The following is a 6,351-nucleotide window of genomic DNA, read 5'->3' as shown; positions in this document are numbered from 1 at the left end:
ACCCCGATAATTACAAAGTTGTTCCTCCATCAGGAATAATGACTACATCTGTGTTAAGTCTCTGCCTCCTTGTGTTTTTAATGAATTCTGTTAAGGGACAGTATCCAAATTCAGTAATGACTAAAGTATTTTTAGGCTCGGTCTCCTCAAACAGTAGTTGCTGTTCAAAACCAAGTATGTATGGAGAAAATACTATGCATCATCAGGGACATAGGAAGATGACTCTGGGAAAGGGTGGTTTTCAAGAGGGAAGAAGGGAGAGGGGGAAGCTCACCTCATTCCACTATGCACAGAACACTCTCAACACTTCCACCCCTGGAAGCCAGAGCACCCAGCCACAGTTGATCCCATGCCAGCCAGGAGTAGTAGCTCAGCCAGCCCAGGGCAACACTCTCAGGCACAGAGGGGCCAGAGGAGCCAGGCCACAGCTCCTGGAAACATCCCCTGAGGACCTACAGCATCACCAAGCCCTTAGCTGGAGATGAGGAAACTTGTTCATTCCTTGATAAGTCTACTTGGTAAGACATGGCCATGCTCCTGGAGCAGAGAAGGCAGGTGGTGAGGGCTGGCCCTGGGCACAGGAAGATGCCAGTTCCCAGGAAAATCCCAAGCTGCTGGAAGAGCAGCGGCCCCTGAAGCTTAAGACAACAAACCTAGTTAGCCACAGGCTGGGCTGACTGGAGATCACCTCAACTATAGGAGGAAAGAATGGATGGCGTCAAATTCAAGGAAAGCCCCCAGAATCAACATCCCAGGTACACACAGGGATGGCATCCATCTCCTGCAGGAATGGCAAATGGGTCTCCACTGGTCCTGAGAGGCTCCAGAATACCAGAGGAAGGATGCTGGAGCTACACTGAGACTTGACCAGCAAGCCTGCCATCAACAGAATTGCCCACGAGAGGGGGAAGTAAAAAGCAAACATACCATATCATTAGCATCCCATGTTGTAGGCACTGTAGTCTCTCCAGTGATGTGGAGTCAGTGCCTCCGGAGACTCAAGAGGCAGAGGGACCGTTTGTAAATCATAGTCTAGGTCCAATGGGAAGATTCCATTTAGACACCTGGCAACCAGAGCCAAAATGCTCAAATACCCTAGCACATCTACAGAATGAGACTCACGGCAACTCCCACCAGGTTTTGGTAAGGCACACAGTAACAGCTGATAATGAGAGATGACGCTATTACTACTTACAGTACAGCTAGAATGCTTTTTCTGTGTGAGACTCTCCAGATATGAGAAAGGAATGACTGAAGGAAATCCTCTATACTGTATGCTCAGCCCACCTGCTCATCTCACCTGTGTCAGGCACATGCCTGTAACGCCAGAGCTTGGGAGTGAGGACAGGAGAATCCATGGGGCATATTGACCAGTCAGTCTAGCCAAATCCATGACTTCCAAGTTCAGTGAGAGACTGTGTCTCAAAAACTAAAGTGGAGAAGAGACTGAGGAAGACACCTGACAACAATGTCTGGCCTTCACATACACACACAAAACCAAGTCCACCCCCAGGTACATTAAACACTGTTCTAACAAGGTCTTAATGATGAAAAAAGTCACTAAAAGGGACATGTGCCCCACACTGGAAATTAATCTTTCCGCCTGGCCAATCCCTGCTGGCAGCTTCCCCCTTCCTGGAAGGACGCCTGGGAGGTCATGAACAAGTAGGCAAGTCTTTTCTGATGACAAGCACTCTTCACAGTCTCAGGAGGAGCTGCTTTCCCTTCTCTGAGTGTTGTGTTAACTTTTCTAGGGAGATCTGAACAAACGCCCATCCACCCAAGATAGGGTACCAACAACAAAACCAAAATAACCATGCCACCCAAAACTAGCTTGCTGAATCACAAATTTATTGGGCTTACTTACAAGAGCATGAAGATGGGACTATGTAAAGGAGCATGGGTGACCCCCCAAACAACCACATCATTGAAAAGTCTCACTCAGTATGGAGACTTCCCTTCCATGTTCTACATACACTAGCACCTCCCCAAACCACATGGCACTGGGGTAGAATTGCCTACAGTTGGGAGGGAGATCCTGGAGGAATGACTGAACCTCAGGAGAGGTCTAATAAGCCTCCTTCTATAAGGAACTGTCAACAGGCCAGGTCTTGAGGCTCTCTTTCAGGCAGTCACAGCTGCATCTGGTAAGATGTTCTGCTTAGAGGACAGCGTTCTACAACACTGAGCAAGGGCGGGGCTTCCATTTCCTCCTGGACCAGAACCATTCTTCAGGACAAATGGAAGAACCAGTACAACAGAATGACTTGCTCTGCGGCAGGAGATGGGGAAGACAGTAGGCCCCAACACAGGCTGGCACCCCTTTACCTGATACCTACCACCCAAGGCTAGCCAGTTCCACAAATACATTACTAATTCAAGTGATCTCAGTAACCAATTCCAGCAGGAGCTGGAGAAAAAATGGTTTTCCTGAAGAAAAAACATTCTCATTGATCTGCATTATGAATATAGTGGCTTATTTCTATGAAGGAAAGACAAATCTGCTAACAAACTGGCAGTCTTTCAATTCCACCAACATGCCAAGTACTGTATACCTCAGGGTCTTTGCACTGGCTCTTTCTTCTAGATCTTTCTAACCATTCAGGTATCAGGGCTAATGATGCCTCCTAAGATCTTCTCTCATCAAAAAATGTAGCTCACCCCACCCCAATAACACATACGTGCACCACATACATACAGTCTGTTCCCATTGCATTAAGCAGATTCATTTTCTCTATAACATATATCACCATCTGACATATCGAGTTTTTGCTTGTTTAGTCATTCTCATGCCTTCCCAGCCCCCTACCAGGCTGCAAGGCACAATGAGGGTGGAACCTTGTCTATCAGTCTTATTCACTGTTGTGCATGCATCTGTTAGCAGAGCACATCAGTAATGGTGGGGCTCAGCAAATGCTTGCTATAGGGAGGAGTAAGAAAATGAACAAGCAGGAATTCCTGCATCCAGAGGGGAGGGACAGTGTAACACCCAAGGCCCTGCCCATGGAAGGACCAAGAAAATGGCGGCTCCTTCTATTGCAGGAATTCCCTGCCCCTAGGCCTTACTCAAAGGACAGAACTTTCTCGCTCACAGGACTTCTACACCTTCAGGAACATGGGCCTTTTTTTCACCTTTAACCTACTATCCAGCCTGCAAGCTGCTTCATAGTTAACTGCGCCTGGTTTTTAAATTTCATGTCAAAATCCTATCAGAGGTGTTTCCTTAAACAAAGTCTTCCTAGACCAGGAGTGATGGATAGGGTGTGAGTGACAGATGGATAGTGCATGAGTGACAAAGCATGGGTTCTACTGATTTTTTAATCCCTAACTAGTCCTGAAAACAGCATGAGTCATCTATGGCTGTATGTTGCTCTCTCCAATAACTTTAACTCACTTTGGAAACAAAAGTTGCTTAGGATAAACAAACAAAGCTCTGCATTTGATAGCTTTAAGTGGAAAAGGTAAAAAGTAGTCACTGATGTATAGTTTTATGAGAAAAGAAATGCAGCCCACAGTGAGCCCCTCCCTATGGTGACTTTTACCACTTTTGCAAGATGTCCTACATGGAATTTAATCTTGTCTGACAGAATTCCAAGCAGCCGGAGAGGAGAAAAAAGCCTACCTACCTAATTTCCAGAGGCATTTCCAAGAGCTGGTCTCGTGACCCACTTTGCTAACAGCTCAAAAGCTAGACTCTGCTCCTGGTCCTCACTATGGTGTCCAATCACGATGGCATACCTGTCTGCTCCTTCCACCCATTTCCAACTGACACTCCTGCACCATCAGCCATTTCCAGGTACTCCTGTAGGAGCCCCAACATTTTAGCAGATTTCATCCCCATTCTCAGAAGCCTTGGTTTCACAGGGGCAGGGAGAAATATGGCCCAAAGAGATGGGTCTGGGGGAGCATGGGAACCTGAAGGCCAACAACCAACCCAGGACCACCTCAAACCGGCCAGCTTCAACTACTGCCCTGCAAGGTCTCCAGCTTTAGTGGGCAAAGGCTCTCACAAGGGAGCCTAACTAACTTATAAACTGTGTGCCCCGACCCCAGAGATTCAAAGTCAGGATCTGGGATGAGGCCTGGGGTTCTACTGCAGGGTTTCCAGACACCTTGTGAAGGGAGCTGACAGCTGAGCCCTCTGCCTGGTGCCATGCAGACAGCCTCAGCTCTGGAAATTACCCTGCAGGAAGGCAATGGCAAGTTCTAGAGCATCCAAAGACAACGACCCAGGTGGCAAAGGGGTCCAGAATCAATCATGTAAGGAACAGCTAAAGGCTATTCAGCACCAGCACCATGCACCTGACTGCCCAGCCAGATCCTTCCAGCTGTTCAATGCCACCTCTCAGTGAGGTTTCCCTGACTTCCCCATCAGCCCTTGCATGGACTCCATACTCCTGATCCTTCCTACTCTGCTAACATCATGCATCATTTCCTAACCTATAACTTACCTGTCTGCTATTCACAGAACAGACATGAAATGAAACCTGACCCTTTAAAGTCCCTACTTCACTTATCGCAGACAACAATGTAGACAGTTTTTAGTAGCTCAGTAAATCCTCTTCCCACCAGAACGCAAGTTCCACTAGGGCAGGGACGTTTTGTCTCTCTCTTCCTTTCACTGATAAACCCAAATTCCTTAGACAGTACATGGCACACACAAGGCCACAGTAAATACTAGCCTTCTAGCTTTAGAGAGCAGAAATACTGAATGCAGTTGCACATTGCTCAAAAAAAGAAGTATTTCTTTGTCTCAAGGGCCAGTGGTAGCCCAAGGCTTCCCTCTATCAATATAAATCTGCATTAGCCTTAAGGCCCTAGGATCTGAGGACATCTCTCAAGCTAAAGGAAAGCTACAACAATTTAGCCAAGCACAGCTGCTTTTTGGCTCAAGGAGGAGACAGCCAGGTCCCCAGCCAGACCAACTGGTCTCCCAAGGCTCAGTCCTAGCAGTCTATGGCTAGGTGGACTGGCAAACCCAAAGTAGGCAAGCAAGGTGTGTATGACAAAGCAGCCACACAAACCACTTGTCAGAAGAGGGAGCTGACACAGTAGTCCTCTTCAGAAATAAGCTTTACTAGGAGAGAGGACATCGTGACCATGGAAGCTATGATCAGGCCTTGAAGTAAGAGACAAAGCTGCAGGGGGTATGGCCTGACTTCTTCAGACTGTGGGATCTGGCCACTCAGAGTGACCAGCATCTTAAAGGGGCAGGCCCATTGTCTAACACCTCTGACTCTACCCTTTATATTCAGCCAAAGAAACGAATCCAGTGAGTTGGGCAGGGGTACAGGCGGTAAGACAAGCTACAGGAGGAGTCCGAGCTAGGCCCAGGGCCTTCTCCTGTTCTGGGAAGGGAGCCATAAGGCTTGAGTAAAAGGTTACTTCCACTAAGGCTGAGAACTCCCTCACCACTCTCCTCCCAGAGATGTGGAAAATTGGGGAACATTACCCTAAGACTGTACCCAAAGCCAAGGGGTCATGCGCAGTGGCCCTCTAGGTTTCCCTTATCCTAGTCTCTGAGTATCTGGCTCCTGTCTCAAAGGTAACAGGACCCACACCTAGAGAAGAGAGTCAGCCTGCAGGAGAGTGAATGGAAAGGGGTTGCTGTGCTGAAAGAGGGTGCAACAGCGTCCTGTAGAGCTGAGGGTACCTATGCTAGGGAACAGCTTAACACCTCTGGGTGAGCAACCTGGACAGGCTGAGCACATCTGCGAGTATGCACTTGGGTATTCACTGCAGCAATGTTTAGGTGACAAAAAAGTGGGAAAGTGGATAACGTGAGGTCTGCCCATAACAAAATACTACAGAGCAAATAAAATGACCCAATGAGACCATATATTCAAAGCAGTAAACCTTAAAACCATCAAGTTGAGGGAAAACAGAAATATCAAATGATACATATGAACATTCCTATAACTTCTTTAAAAACACAAAGCACAATAGGAACAGATCATGCACAAACATAAATGAAATAAAAACCAGAGTACAAAATAAAAAATTCAACAAAATACCAAACTTCTCATGTGGGACAAGGAAAACCCCTAAAGGAAAGGGATGAGAAGACACATGGGTGAGATTTAATGTTAACGCCAAAGGCAGGACTTGTCCTCAGTGTTCTGGAAATGTGTTTGAGAGCATCATTTCCCTCTACACATCGCAACTGAAAGTTCAGCCTCCCTGGGGCTTTCATCCTAGACAAAGTGAATGATCAAATGCTGAGCTGAGGAGAGACACAGAGAGGGTCTTCACTTTTTCCTGAATTTATTTCTTTCAATTTGTTTCATAATATACTTTATTTTTTTAATTATTTATTATATCTGTGTATGTGTGTGTGCATGAGCGTGTGTG

This window comes from Nannospalax galili, unplaced genomic scaffold (assembly GCF_000622305.1).
Source record: "Nannospalax galili isolate Female #2095 unplaced genomic scaffold, S.galili_v1.0 scaffold3785, whole genome shotgun sequence".
Taxonomy (NCBI): domain Eukaryota; kingdom Metazoa; phylum Chordata; class Mammalia; order Rodentia; family Spalacidae; genus Nannospalax; species Nannospalax galili.
The sequence above is the reverse complement of the archived record's forward strand: the minus strand, read 5'-3'. Positions refer to the sequence as shown.